The sequence below is a fragment of the Strigops habroptila genome, chromosome 2 (assembly GCF_004027225.2).
Source record: "Strigops habroptila isolate Jane chromosome 2, bStrHab1.2.pri, whole genome shotgun sequence".
Classification (NCBI taxonomy): domain Eukaryota; kingdom Metazoa; phylum Chordata; class Aves; order Psittaciformes; family Psittacidae; genus Strigops; species Strigops habroptila.
Genome location: NC_044278.2, coordinates 48609629 through 48626071, shown reverse-complemented (window position 1 = coordinate 48626071; position 16443 = coordinate 48609629). Strand labels below are relative to the sequence as shown.

Sequence of the window (16443 nt, the reverse complement as noted above, 5' to 3'; positions counted from 1 at the left end):
TAGCCAATATGCAGCAAACTAACATTTGAGTTTATTTTCATGTAACTTGCTTACATTTCAAAAAAATAAACTCTTCAGGAAAGAAAGCTCAGAAAAGAGTTTAGGTCTTGCTGTCACTTACACCAGGAATTTTCAGAGCATACATCTTCTACCACTATTAGCTGCTTTACACAGTCAGAGAAATATAAGTGCATTGCAAGAGACAACCAACCTTACATTGTAATTGATGGAAAATGCAGCAGAACATATGCATGTACATAACATATGCAGAACATAACAACAGAATTATCATTTATTTTCAAATATATATTTCCATATATATTTCAAAACCCTGCAAAGGTGTGAGTACCTGAAAGACAAGACGAGAGGTTCCCCTTCAATCCACAGTTCTCTGTATCTTTTCAGCCATATACACCTGCGTGAATTACTGTGACCTTCCCATATGAGCAATCAATAATTGACAAACATTAAAAAAAACTTCTTGAAAAGCAAAGCTCGGGAGGAGATGGAGACTCCCTGCAGCCACCCCACCTGGCGGCACGAAGACAAAGGCCACTGCAGCCGCTAGTCCCCACCACCGCAAAGCTAAGTGAGACATTCCAAGCCAGTGGCTCTTGTAAATATTTTGAATGTCACATTCACATGGAACACAACCGGGCAATTGAGTGCACCACCATTATGGAGGTCACTCAGAGAAGATGCAGGTTTTATTAGAGCCAATGCTTTCTGCTTCCCTGCTTGTGAAAACTCCAGGGCTAGTGCATAGCCAAATTTTCACATTTTTCAAGTTACAGAGCATCTGGCGTATAGAACATCCTCAAAGTCAGGCAGCAAACAAACGATTTATAAGCACTTCTGACAGCACTAGCCCAAATAAGCTTGTGGTCATCCCTCAGCTTTCCTCAAACTGTACCAAAAGAAGTCACTTTTGTTTCTCTTGAGCAAGCGGAACAGCTTCAGACTGATCACATCCTTCTGCCCTTCTCTCTCTTCTCAGGTCTTGTTTTACATTCGCCCTTACATACTGCTATTTAGGCCACACTGCTAGAAGGCCATTTTCTTGGCCTGCTAGCTCTACTTTTCCCTCTAAACCCCATACACCAGTAAATCAGCCCTCTCACCTCCCATTTCTGCCTGGTGCCATCTCCTTGTACCTACTTGGAAACCTGCACATCCCTTCCCTCATCTCTGGCCAACTACAGCAGCCTCCACATGTTCCAACTTTCTAAACTCTCGCAAGTATGCAGCTAGCATGCAAGGAGACTGGGGGACCTGAAGGGAACCAGGTCATCGAGAACTGCTTTAAAAGATGATTAAGCAACACACATTTCCAGCATAGCTGCTCTGTTCATGCATCCATCAGTTTCAGGGAGATAATACAGCTGAAAGAGACAAGAGTGTATTCTGGCTGAGAGGCTGTCTGGAGAAGGAATTACAGAGCAAGGACAGGACTCTCCCTTGGCACTGGACCTCTGCCAGACAAGGCAATGGGATGAAAGGACTCAGCCTCTGAAACTTGCCCGAGGATTAAATGAGCTTCTTCACATTGTGTACAAATGTAACTGTTTTGATTGTGGTTTGCCATCCTACTAGACTGTAATAAGAGTTTTTCTCTCAGCATAAACCAATTACATCAACAGCCAAACACATCGTGCATGCCCAATTCCTCCACAAGCTTCTCCTCTGTGTTATACACAACGGTCACACCAATCCCTCTTCTTACCAGGAAGGCAAAACCTTCCTGTCCCACAAGCAGGTCAGCATGGGTGGGCCACCACAGCTGGATTCTTGCTGGACATCAGCATGGTTTTCAGTCAGGTCAATATAAAAAGATATTCTTATTACATGTAAAAACTAAGTGTGACAAGGATTCCTCAGATAATTTTTTTAAGTGAACAAATCTCATTCTCTTCCCTAACATGAATGTCATCAGTAATGTCTTCTCAAAGGGCTGGGTCCCACACTTTCACAAAGAAAATACAGAGCATGAGGAGAGTTGTTTTGTACCTTCTAAGAATATTTTTGCAACATGTCTTTTATGTCTACATGCAAAATTTCTTGGCCCTGAAAGGCGCATAGAGCTTTCCAGCTTCGTTTATTTCATAAACATGAAAACAGAGTGTTGAGTTGCAATCCAGCACAACTTAAGTAGGAAGCTAAAAGTAGTTACAGGTACCACATCTGCTCCTGAATCTTACTAATTTTTGTTGGTTTACAAGCAAGTTTGTGGTTTGGGTTTGTTGTCGTGTCGTTCGTGTGTCATCGTGTCCCCCCGCCCCCCACCTTAATATGAGTGAAAGCTCCACACTAAAAAAAGAGGAGACTTACACCTATAAGCCACTCAAGGAAATTGTTATATAATAACAGATCTACACTGGCTTTTGAAAACAAGAAAGACCAATTCTCCTTGTGTCAAAGCCTTCTGGATACCAGCTCAGTTTTTGGTGTAAGGTAAAACACTATGGTGCCAACAATAGAGACAGATTAGTGCAGAGCCAAGCTTGTGTATTCTTCTCTGGACTGCATGCACAAACTGAGCACATAGTATTGATTTCAACCCTGGGACCATGCTTCATAGCAGATCACTGCAGTCATGTCAAGTAGTCATGAGGCTCATAAACCAGATAAAGATGTCAAATGCCATATGAGTTACTACTATGCTGGCTATGGACAGCATGGGCATGCTGCAGATTCACAAACTGAATGACTAGGTTGCCCATTAGGCCCACATCATGGCAGACTAGGGCATAATGCAAGGACTGTACAGCACACAAGCCAAACACAAGAGCTGCCAGGCTGGAAAACAACTTTGCAGAAGAGGTCGTGGTTCTGGTGGGCAACAAGCTGAACATGAGCCAGCAATGTGCTCTTACAGCAAAGACCAACAGCTTCCTAAGGTACATTAGGCACAGTGTCACCAGCAGGTCAAGGGAGAGGATCCTTCCTCTCTACTCACCCTGGATGAGGCATACCTGGAATGAGGGGTCTAGTTCTGGGCTCCCCAGTACAACAGAGACAGGGACTTACTGGAGCAAGTCCTCCAACAAAGGGCCACAAAGATGATTAAGGGATGGGAGCATGTCTCATGCAAGGGAAGGCTGAGAGAGCTAGAGATGAAAAGCCTTACAAGAGGGTCTTATCGATGCGTAAGAATACCTGGTGGGGGGAGGAAGAACATACTCTTCTATGTGGGTGCCCAGTGACAGGACCGGAATGCCACTTAAACGTAAGAAAAAACTTTTACTGGGAGGGTGGTCAAACACTGGAACAGGTTGCCAGGCACTCTGCGTAGCCTCCATCTCTGGAGAGAACCAAAGCACATCTGGACACAGCCCTGAGCAACCTGCTGTAGCTGACCCTGCTCTGAGCAGGGAGTTGGACTTGATGATCTCCATAAATGCCCTTTCAATCTTAACTATTCTCTAATTCTGTAAAAAAGTACAAAAAAAAAAAAAAAAAAAAAAACAAAAACACAAACCCAAGATAACTTTTAATCTTTCCCTGATACAAGTCATATTAGACGGTACTTGCAAAACTGGCAAGAATGCATACAGAGAAATATGGGGTTTAAGCTGACAGTGCCATTCATTGAAGCTTATCAGTAGACTCAAGTGAGTTATTATTTTCATTCTCCACCCATCCCAGAGGAAGGAAAAACTGTTTTAAACTCATAAAACTTCTTCTGTCAGACAAACAAACTTTTATCTACAGTAGTTTACCAACCAGCTGAGAAAATAAGCTGCAAAATGTCGTTTAGAAAAACAAATCAGTACATTGTGCTATTTTTCCTGAACCTTCACAGTCAGTCATGGATTTTTAAAGAGTATTAACATGATAATTAGTACCTTGTTGAAATAAAAAGTACCTGTTGTGATAATTACACCCCACAGAATATTCAAAGATATTATGAAAACAAATTTCTTCATAATTCAAAAATGATAGCACACGCTTTTTCATTATGCAGCATAAGAAAGTGTGCTGGCTGCACACTTATGTTACGTCTAAATGTGGCCAATAAAAATTGCTGGCAAAAGCAAGAGCTCTCCTTTAGAGGACAAAAAAAAGATTAAGAAAGAATATAATAAAAACATTTGCCCAAGTAACTCGTTAACAAACTACCCAATAAATGAATAAGCTAATAAACCTTTCTGTTTAAAAGAAATCCACCACACTTAGATTTTATTTTACTTTATCATGCCAATGATGATGCTGGCTCAAAGAATTTATATTCAAATCTGAATGTGAAGTTGCCCAAAACTGTGTGGCTAGGGAAGGAATCCAAGGAAACAGTCTGGTCTTTTACTGCAAATCAAAGAAAGCAATTCTCAAAATAAAACCTGATGTTTTCTAAAGTCAGAAAACGATAAAGATAAGCCAGACCACTTCTTCCTTTGAGGAGCTGTCATTTGTCTCACTGTCTTAAAACTCCTCTGGAGCAGAGCAGTATCTTCCCTTTGGACTCAAGGTTGATGGGCAGCTACATTCAAAACCTACAAATATTGGCATCTATCTGATGTCAAGACTCATCTGGGAACAGCACTGCCCTAATCAAGTTTCTTGCTTGCCCTCTTGCCAGGATGCTTTTTCACAAAAGTTCTGTCCCAGCTCAGTGTATCCTGACCACATTTTCCCACAGAGAGGGATTTGAATGTGCAGAACCAGTTAACTGCATACTCCATGACAAATGTGACCTCACTGATGCCAAAACAGCATCTTGCAGAAATTTACTCAGTGTTAAAGAGAGGACAACATGAAAAAGATAGCATGAGTCTTTATTCCTTCAACCATCCCAGTGTTCCTTACTAACAGAGGTAAATAGGATGAACTCATCACTTCTGGCAAGCATTTATCCACAAATGGATTTAGCTGCATCTTGTATTGTCTATAAAGTGGTGTGGCATGTTAGTAGTTAATACTAATAAAATATTGAGGAGTCCTATAAAGTGGCAAAGGTTGTTCTGCCCTCCATGTCACAATGATTAGAAATGAAGTCAATGCCCAGTTAAAGAGTCACTCACTATTCAAAGTCTAATAAAGCCATTTCTAGAGGTAAAATGAGACAGACACCTGAGAATGCTTAAGCAGTGCTGGAGTGTCTGACATACCAATAATATTTGGGGGACAGGGAGAAGAGAAGGAGACTAAGGACTTTTTCAACTGACTCCAGTGAGAGAAGAAACAACTCCCATTCGTGTTACAGGGATTAGGATCAGAGTCCTGCAGACAGAGGTATGCTACAAGCCACACAGAAACCAAATATGTGTTTTAAAAGTTCCACATAAAATAGGAGTAATGCCAAAAATTTTATCAGGATAGACTTTTTTTTACTGCATTACATTTATTCATAGGCAGATCACAGCTCACAGCCTGTTACCAATGCTAGAGAGGAGCCTTGGCTAAGCCAAGGCCATTCCAGAGGAGTTTCAAAGATGAGAAGATGCATTAAGGGATTTGACTTACAGGAATGATTTTAATGTTTTGCTAATCTAAGTGATACTGCATTAAACCCATGATAATACCTAAATTGTTAAAATTAAGAACAGTGAAGTGAAGCATGGTGCCTGGTGGGAGGAAAGTTAGGTGTAGTGTGCAACCTAATCACAAGAGCTTGAAATGGGAAAAGCCAGACTTGTAACGCACACAGGAAAGCACGAAGTTGTCCTAAAGCAGCAATCACATTTTTCATTTTGTTCAAACGCTCTCAGGATTTGCCTGCTGCAAAATAAGTCTAAGCTAAGGAAGAACTCCAAAAAAGACAGGCAAATGAGCACTCTACCACTCAGTTCCCCATAGCAAACCATAAACACTGAAATCCAAAAAGCCTCCATTGCTTCATTCTTTAGCAATTCATGGAAGTCAATTACTGAGTATTTGTAAAACACTCTTCAGATCTTTCTTTGAAACCCTAGCATGGCTAAGTTTATACAAGAATACACCACACACTCCCCAATCATCTGAACCACTTTTAAGACAAAGAAGCCATGAAATGTACCAAACCACCAGCTAATTTCTATGGAGCGTTGCATTTCTGCTGCTTTTTCTCATTTCCATTTCACACCAATCCTTTTTATATTATTTAATTCACTTCTTGAAGTACTTATATAGCACCTATACCCTTAGCTATCAAGCACCCTTCTCATATAGCCTTAAAAGGACTTGTTTAGGTTTGCAGGGGGAGGGGGAGGAGAGGGGGTTCCTTTTGAGTGCACTATGTCAAGGTTGCTAGAAGCCAGCAGATCCTAGCTTCTCAACCCGTTTTAAAAAACAAACTATGGAAACAGTCCACACACTATTTCTCACTAAATTCAGGTTTGTGATTCTACTTGTAGCAAGAGAGAGAATCCGCATTTTGGTGAGAAACAGTATGTAAAGTGTTCTATAATTTTCACTTTAAAAGGAGGCAAGCATCGCTGGCTCCATACAAACTTGACATATTCGGCACACACACAAAAATTTAAACAAGTCCTTTTAAGGCTGCATAGCTTCTATCTGACCAAAAAAAAAAAAAAAAAAAAAAAAATTAAAGAAAAAAAAAAAAGAAAAAAAAAAAAACCCACCCAAAAAACACCAACCCTCACATATTTGCTGGACTGGATTGCTCGTGCTTCCCAGGGCTTTTCTCTATTCCTCTGTGAGAGCCAAATCATGCTTTGTCCCCATACACATGGGGACAAAAATGCCATCTCATTCCTCGTCAGAGGGGAAGGGATGGCCGATTAACATTTCTTCTACTCAGCAGAAACCTTAAAATAAATCTACAAAAATATAAAAAAAAAAAAATAAAAAAAAAATAATTAAAACTAACTACAAGTGGTAAAAAAAGGAAAGTGGGAAAATGGAAGTGCATTAAATTATTGCACTAAAACTACAAGCTATTTTTCTGCCCCAGTGACACTAAAGCTCAATCTTTGTTTTCCTAATGCACTTGACTACCAATCTTTGTTTGCTTAAGTTCCACATTTCCTGACTTCATGATATTAATGTACTTTAAAGCCCAGAAGACCAATTGGTGCAGAGAATTTTATGTCTTTAAAGTGATCTGCCCCATTGTAAATATATTCCATTTAATAAAAAAGTCTAGAGATGAAAATATCTCATAACTTTTTCAGTTTTTATGTCCTACAGCATATTTTGTCTCCATGGATACTCAAGGCTCTATTTTTCACTTATTCAGAGCAGAATATGAGCCTTTGAACAGATATACACAATGTTAATAGTCCTTACACACAGAAACCACCACAAATTCCTCAACGCAAATCTTGTTAACTAAAATGGTTCTGAGAAAAACATTACTTTTTGTAGACCCCACAAGTCCTGGGCAGAATAGGGATTTCCTATTCCAGACAACACTTTAGAACAAAGAACATAAGAGGAAAGTGAGCATCATCTGACTAAGAGGTTGTTCGAGAAACACCCTGCTTCCATAGAAGAAACTCTGCATTTATTTATGCCTACTTTATGATTAATTTGTTGTCATTGCTGTGCTTTAATGGAAAGAACTTTCCTTTTCCATTTATTCTCTTAATACATTAATTGACAACAATCACACCCTTCTAATCTTCCCTTTCACTAGGCTAAGCAAAGTTATTCTCTTCCAATCCTCAAAATGATAGTATCTCTATTTCTTTAAAAATTTCTTACAATTCCTCCAGACATTAAGTTATTTATCTTGAATGTGGGGCAGTGGAAACATAGTCAGATTCCCATCCAAACTACACCAGTGCTCTTTGCGATAGTATAAACGCTTCCCTTTCGCCACCAAAAATGTAACACCTGATATATTCTACAAGGCTTGTGTTCAGAAAAGAAGAACAAGCAAGCAAAAACAACAGCAAAACACCCACACACACACTTTTCAGAAATGCAACATCAACCAAAGAGCACTATAAAATTATTCTGTCACTTTCTGGCTATGGTAAAATTATGCTTCATTTTCCTCCCATCTTCCATTCACCATTATCCCTTGTCTTTCATAATGACTTCCTTGTGCTAAAGTCTTTTACACAATAGACATCAGAATAATCAGTCTATAGGTGTCCGAGCCACATTCTTGCTTCTTTTCAAATGTATTTCTTACTCTCCAGTCCTATGTGAGCAGCTCTGAAATGACTGATATTAATCCATCAAATGCTTGAGATCAGATTTTAAATTTTATGTGTCAGTCCCCCATAATATTTTGAGATGATGTCTAATGACACAGCCAATGCAAGACTTGCAAAGAGTAATACATTTTACAAGAACAATCAATATAGCTAGGGGGAAGAAAATATACATAGGACTTGCGGCCTTGTGCCATTCTTGCTGTTATTTAGGGATGGCTATTTGCATGGTTCTCAGGATCAAGGAAGACCAGACACCTAGGTTTTATTCTTAAATCATAGATTCCATTTTTCAAGCCCTCACACAAATTATCTTGGTTTTAACATAGCACATCCAATGTAATCACTCTATTGAAACTGGAGGTAGAAAACATATCTAGTTTTGAGATAATATCTAGATCATTTTTAGGCATAATATACCTTTAATGCATCATAGCTTCATTTCAGTCCTTGTTCCGATGTCTGAAGAACATCTTCTATTTGCATCAATTTCCTCTGTAAAGAGTTCAGCTTGACTTTTGACAATTTTCACAGAAGCCTTTAACCTCCAAGCCACAGCTTTCTTTGCAGGATTTCTGCTTACCCTTTATTCTGAAGCATTTAATCCTACATTTGCATTTCCAATAAAACATTTTATCTGTGGTTCTGACACTTTGGGGACTTTGTTGTTTTAGTTTTGTTTGTTTGTTTGTTGTTTTTCAGTATTATGTCTCTCCTCATCTCTTTAGTTTATTAGTTCCCTTAATTTCTGATTGTATTTTGTTCAACTTCCTATTTTAAATGGATTAAGTGGCAAGCATTTGTTCCAGGACTGTTTTCATAGTCAGCTCTTCCATAAGGCCATTCCTATATGACAAAGCTAAGCCTGAAACACAGTGATCTTTTCATCCAATAACTATTAGAAGAAGAAATATGCTGACTACGACATCCAGAAATGTCCTTCTTATCATTATTAATAGCATCGTCTCCAAGAAATAAAAGTTTCCCATAGACATGTATCTCCCAGTAGTATTTCCTTCTCTAGCAACATTAAGGACCTCTAGACCAAAGCTGACCTTGGCATCTACAGCAGACTCCTAATACCATCCCATTGCACCTCACATCTTAAACTTGCCCAGGAAATTTAAAGCAGGGCAAGTGCACAGGTCTTTGCTCCACCCCACCAGCTAGGACACCTTCCAGGCCATCAGTAAATTAAACAACGTTCTCACCACCCCATGAACAAGCCGGGAAGCACAACTAACATTGTTGCTTATTTCATCCAGAACTTGCTCACAATCCATTTCTAAACTACTCCTATTGACAGAAAAATGGAAAACTTCATAAACTTCGCCAGGATTTTTAAAAGTTTGTGGACCCCTTCTGACAAAAAAATGTCAGAGAATTAGCCAATCTGACCTAATGGAAGATTCTTACCTAGATTAGACAGATGTTTACAGATGGACAAGTCTGAAGATAATTTAATCTTGAATTGGCACTTCAGAAGCACCTCTAACCTTTACAGTGTAACAAAGGCAGCTTTAAGCAACTTGAGTGCAGTTGTATTTATTAACACTCTGTGTGAGTCACTACTTCAAGATGCCTTCTGCTGTCCTTAAAATCATATGGGCATGTATTTACTTCAAACATTTTGCTAAGTGCTACTAAAACTTTATAGTCCTGGGGAAAAACATGTAGGAGAGAGCTGGCACACTTACACTTCAAACAATTATGTATACATAGGTCTGTCCCTCTTTTTCCCTATTCAAATTCATTACAGGCAAAAAAAAGCATCTTTACTTAATGCCATCCTTAAGATTTTATCAGAACAAATCACATGTCCGCCCACAAGACACAACATATCTTTGGTGAGTGTGCACAGCACAAACAGCCACTGCTTAGCACAAAGATTATTTTAAATCTTAAATGCAGCCACGTAAGAGAGGACTAAAGGCAATTTGAATGAAAAAATGTATGTAATCTTTTAAATTAACTCAGTTTGTAACAGATTTTCTTTAAATAGTACGTACTGTTCTGGGTCTTTTTAATCTTGTATTTTCTGTTTTCAAGTTCAGCAAAACAGAAATAGCACCGGTGAAGCAAATGAGGCAGAGGAAGGAGACTGAAAAAGTTCACATTATTTCATAGAATGGTGTGGGTTGGAAGAGACCTTAAAGATCATCTGGTTACAGCCCCCCTGCCATGGGCAGGGACATCTTCCGCTAGACCAAGTTGCTCAAAACCCCATTCAACCTGGCCTTGAACGCTGCCAGAGATAGGGCATTCACAACTTCCTTGGGCAATCTATTCCAGTACCTCACCACCCTCACAGTAAAGAATTCTTCCTAATATCTAATCTAAATCTATCATCTTCTAGTTTAAAAGTACTCCCCCTCATCCTACCACTACACGCCCTTGTTAAAAGTCCTTCTCCATTTCATTTTCTGATTTCTTCTCGTACACACAGGCTATGGACTATGCCTCAACACTGGGCTTTTCATGTTGTCAAAATTATCTTTGTCAAATAAGTATATTACGTTCCAGGCAGAAGTGCAATTTTCCCATTGACAGTGTATCCCTAACTATTGCTAGGGAGATGTAAAAGTTGCAGGCTTCCTTCAAATTCAGCTATCCATACAAAAATCAGTTATTATCACAGTAGTGTGGTGCAGACAAAAGAAATTTGTTCATATGAGAAAAAGGTTTCCCTACAGTAATGAAGATCACATTCTCTTACTATGGTTTAATACGGTAGGAAGGTATCTCGTAGCTTCTTTCACAGTTACTATTCCAAATGCCAGGAGTTCTTAACCCCGCCCAGGACAATGCTAGGGGTATTGGTACAAGGGTGGGGGCTGCAAGGGATCAGTGCTCAGGCTGCGGGCTAGCTTCCAGATGCAAGGGCAGTGGGGTCTCCTCACAAATCATAGAATCAACTAGGTTGGAAAAGACCTTTAAGATCAAGTCCAACAGTTCCCCCAGGACTGCCAAGTCCACCACTAAACCATGTCACTAAGGGTCTCATCTACATGTTTTTTTGAACACTTTCAGGGATGGCAATTCCACCATTTCCCTGGGCAGCCTGTTCCAAAGCCTGATGACCCTTTCGGTGAAGAAATTTTTCCTAACATCCAGCTGAAAGCCTTCTCTCTCTCTCTCTCTCATCAGTACTTGGCCCTTTTCCTTCCTTGTTCATCCCCCATTACCTACAGTTTCCTATGTCCCAACTCCAACATCTCTCTCTTCTCTCCCCAAAACCAGGAGCCTTGCAAAACACACATCAAGAGAAACTCCAGCAGAATGAGAAAGATTAGGTATGGGATCATCTTCTCTCTTCTTCTCTGCCTGCGGAGGCAGCAGATCCCAGTCTCTGAGAGGATGCTTCTTCTGAGGAACCACAGAATAAAGCTGATTAGGGCATCTATTTAAAAGATGAGAAATAAATAAATAAAGCCATGAGTTGAAAAGGTCGCCAAGGGCGGTATTCATCTAAATGGAGAACACTGCAATGTTGATGTCAATTGCTAAGCTCGGGCTCCATTTATAGTTGTGGTGGGGGAGGGATCAGGACAGAGGACATTTCACAGGACATGATACAAGCTCCCGCCACTCAGCCCTCCCAGGCAGCTATTTGTTTCTACTGCACATAAGACCACACCTGAAGAAAGCAACAAATGGAAAGGACAGTTTCTAGGTAGAGGCACAGAATAAAGATGTCCATCACAGCCAAGGGCTATCTCCCCTTCCTCAGCTAAAACAAAATGAAGAGGGGAAAATCTTGGATAAATACTAGGGCAGCAAAATTACAGTTTAAGCTAAAAGCTTATGTTGCCCCAAGAATAAATTTAGGCAAATATGAAAAGATGACTACCAGTCACAGAGCTGTGGGAGAGCCCTTCAGCTGAAGAAGTGAACCGAGAAAAACCTGCTTCTGAGACACAGAGGCTGCTGTGTTTATGTAAGGGATTACACATAGCTGTATGCAACAGAAAGGGGCAGGGATCCACAGCCCAGGAAGTCCCCCATGTCTCACATTCCTAGATACTGGCCAAGTTGAATTTTGCTAAGTTTCTCATATATTTTCCTTCCAAAGAAATTTTTCAAGCTTCAAGCAAGTATGAAGAATTACAGGCTCAAAACCTAATTTTTTTAATGAAAAGTTACATCAAAACAGAACAAATATGCCTCTTTGAAACCTTCAGGAAAGGATCAGTTCCCTAATTAGCCAAGATGATGAGTAATAATTGTGCTAGCCTATTTCCAGAGTGCTTTTTCTGCTTGCTATTGCCATTTTTTCTGAAGAAGGTAGTTCTCAAGGGAACAATAATTAATAGGCTCAGTCAAGAGATCATTTCCTCTGGTCCCTCTGCAGCGCTAAATCGCATCAGTTTCCAGGAAATAGAGTAAAGTGTGAGTGCTAAAAACAATTAAAGCCTACTACAAATAGGTGGAAGATGTGCACCAAATCAATCGGGGGGGGGGGGGGGGGGGGCAGGGAATGCAGATGTTTAATGGGGCTCCAAAAAAGCTATTCTTTTTTTTTCCATTGTATATTTTCCTTGATGTTCAAGTTACACCTACATAGATTTACTAAGACTAAAAGTACATGATTCAGAGATCATTTAGGAAGTCATTTAAATCCATTTAAGAGGCTATAAACCTATGGAAAGTGTAAGTGAGCCAGGAAACTACCAAATACTCTTGACACAATTGCGAAAAAATGGGACTAAGAGGTGGCCTATAGGATCATCACAGACTCTACCCAGCACAAGGTCAAACAGCAGGCACAGTTTTGATCCTGAAGCAGGGAAGAGGTACACAAGCATCAAAAAGAGGCAAAGAAAACAGGCTGTCAAAACTATTCTACTACCTGAAAAAATTTTGGGTAAATTGTTTTTATGCATCAGATCCAGCCTATGTGCTGTATAAGAGGAGGTACCCTTCTGCAACCACAGCTGCAAATAAAAGTCAAGTGCATCAATGTTGTTACTATAAGTTCACCTATGCTTTACCAATACATACATCTTGGCCCTTAATTTTTTCTCCAAGTTGGTATATTTTGCATTCCCAGAAGTAATGCAATTACCTCTGCAGCTGTCAAAACTGCAACTTTCTTTAATCTCAAATTAAAAAAGGAAGAAAAAAAAAAAAATTTGTGGAAAGACAAAAGATACCACTGAAAAGGGAGTGGTTTTAAGGAAAAGAATTTCTGAGAAATAATTGTGCAAAACTCACAGGTGAATTCTCAGTAACACCAACACTAGCTAGCCAACACTAATAGTCACAGTTAGGTATTATACTAGCAAATTTAACCTTGCATCAGAAGATAGCATACTGCTCTCTTTTTTTTTTTATAGGATACAAGAAATGCCTGTACTCATAAAGGAAGCATTTCAAAAATGGATAACTGAACTTGGTCTTGGCAAGGTAACTTAAGCATCTTCTAGCAAGAGAGAAAGACTTCTCTGTTACACCCTCAAGAGGCCAGCCAGCAAGCTTTGCTTGCTATCTTGTGTGGTGGCAATGCTGATGACATTTGTTAAAGACCAATCATAATGTGGTGATTGGGTAATCTTGTGGATAACCTCAAGAGAAATACTTCCAGCAGAGAAGAAATAAAAGAATGGTATATACAAACTTAGCATTAAAATGCACACAAATATGTAACTGATATATTGTAATATACAGAGAGACACACACACACACAAGAGAAAGATACAAAGCAGACATGCTTGTGATTACAAAGGTCTCTTTTCCTATGGAAACACCTATACAAGGTACTCTCAGACACCATGCACATCAAACACTGGTGCACGCTGGCCAAAGAGGAGGTGGTCTTGCAGCAACTGGCTCTTGCCAGTAGGATGGAGCTCAGGAAGACACCTAGATAAACCATCAGCAGGACTGCATCTAGAGTGCCCACACAATGAGAACAGCCCTGTAGCTCAGGGCAGGTCAGTGCAGTAGGGCAGGAATAGTCCTGACCTTCAGTCTTCACTAGATTCACTTAGTTACAGCCACTTGAGGCTGAAAGCACCACTTGCGGGGCTGGGACCATCCGAACTGTGTGCAATGCAACATGGACAAAAAGGACAATCCCAAATGCAAAGAAACCTCATCATCATATATAATACAATGAGTGATGGGGAATATACAGCCATTTGTTTTCCACTTCTGCTTCAAGAAGAGAAGCCCTGAGGAGATTCAAAGAAAGTTCATGTAAAAGCAACCTCCTTTGCTTGATCAATACATTCAAAAAGGTGCATTTCTTTATCTACTTATTGGGAGCCAGACTGAGAAACTGCACTTAGAGTTAAATATCTGCCTGAATACCTAAATATGCACTGTGATGAGTCAGAGTATTTACTGTTGCCTTGCTCCAGTCACCCTTTTTAAGTTGCATTCACGCTTGCTTTAAAATGGATCCACAAAGATAGCTAGAGGCCACTTCAAGTGGAATTAAAGAATATGAATAGCAGGACACGTTAATTCCTCAGGGTAACTCCATTAACTGCAGGCGCTTACACCAAAATAAATGTGACCCCCTCTATTCCCCCTTGCTTTTGCATCCTTAATAGATAAATATCAATTCTACTCAGTTAACAGAAAACTGAATAGTATTACCACTAGTTGAGGAAAACAAAAAAGGTTGTTTCATGCCAGAAAACAGCAAGATGAATCACCAAGAACATAACAAGGTTATTTGCGAAAACCAAGGACATATGTACACATTCCTGACACTACTACCTCTCAAAGCACCAAAATGCATTAAACACTTTACAGAACAAGCTAGATGCAAGCTCTGCTGCTATCAGACGATCAATTTGATTTCATCAAAAACTATGGAACTGGCACACTCAAAAAAGGACAGTATAAAGGTTACTCTAGGAGCTGGATGGTTGCTCAAAAAGGGATACACTGTGTTTCTGATTTGTAGTTAATTAAAATAGCTCTAAGATGACAAGATATGTTTCAACACATCAGCAATTTGCTTTCAAATGTTCAACTCCACCTGTGTGCTGATTGCCAGAGAAAATAAATATTTGTAATTTGCCTTTTACAGCAAGAAACATTTATTTTAATGCTAGTCTCTCTAGTATAGAATATACCACTGTAGCAGTTCATACAAAGAAAAACAACGTGCAGTACACATTGGAGATGATTCTAAAGAAAATTCACAAGACACGCTGTCTTAATGAACTCAAGAACAGAAACAGGATTCAAATTTCCTCTAATCACAGGAGAATTACTGAATTCCTGAGAACTAAAAATACTGATAAAAGGTGTTTGACAAAAATCCCATGTTTTCAATTGTAATAATTATATAGGACATAACAGTATACAAGGCAGTCTAGGGAAGGAAAATACCGATTATTCCACAATTTGAGTTTTCATTATAAGATACATTACTGGCTAGATTACTTACAAAAAAAGTTACCCACAAAATTTCTTTTCATAAAATCTAAAGCAAATCTCAGAGGTATAAGTTAACCCACTAATGCCTGCATGGAAGAAGGAGGTACCATGTAAGATTTTCTTGTGTTGGGGAGTGCAGGGGGACACATGGGGCTACACATGCAGAATGATTCAGTGGAAGAAAGGCCATGTATAAGTGGGAATGGTAAGAGGAAATGGATAAAAACTGATTTTAAACAAAGACCACATAAGTAATTTCAAGAACACTGAAACCATCCTCGCCCTTGACAAGCACCCAGGCAAATGCTGGGATTTTCAGAAATGATGACTGAAATCTGTTTTCAGTGAAGATGAAGTCTGTTTTACTTCAGACCTCAGTGTGGGCAAAGTTGCACCATTTCAGAAAACTTCAGATAGAGCATTTCTAATATATATTGTAAACAAAACACGCATCTGAGTAAAATGAAACCTTGACTTAGCCTGGCCTAGAACCCTTAATTGAGTAGTAGTGTTAGGTAAGAGATCAAACATACAAGTGTCTCAAACACACAAGACTAACACACACAATGTGATGAAAATCCATACAAGACAAGGGAGGAAACAGAGAAGGAATCATTTTAACATCAGTCTTCTACATCTCTGCAGCTGAAGCCTTCCAGCACAAGTGAATTTGAAGGGTTGAAACCCCACCTTGCAGAGTGAGACCAGCAAAATCAAAGGAAATATAATTAATAAAGGATAACAGCACGAAGATCTCAGTTCTAACAAACCTATCTTGGAGAATGTGGATTAACAAATTCAGTATGAACACAAACACACATGTAACCTGGGAGAAGTGGAAAATCCTGCTATTTCCTATGACTTCTAGTGAAGGGAACATTCTAATTTGCAAAACCTTACATATTAAAATAAGTAATTATCAATAGCCAATTGAAATATATTTAACACC

At 39.4% G+C, this 16443-nt stretch overlaps 1 protein-coding gene and 1 long non-coding RNA gene across 2 annotated transcripts in view; both read right to left on the bottom strand.

Moving 5' to 3' along the window:
• The window catches only part of ARHGAP6 (Rho GTPase activating protein 6), a 165289-nt gene that overhangs the window by 137383 nt on the left and 11463 nt on the right, over window positions 1-16443 (bottom strand). The gene's annotated exons all lie outside the window — the stretch shown is intronic.
• LOC115604393 lies at window positions 1137-15107 on the bottom strand. The gene is made up of 3 exons (XR_003990263.1): window positions 13847-15107; window positions 11764-11768; window positions 1137-1147 (listed from the first exon to the last, which is right to left on the bottom strand). It is a non-coding gene; the product is annotated as an uncharacterized LOC115604393 (long non-coding RNA).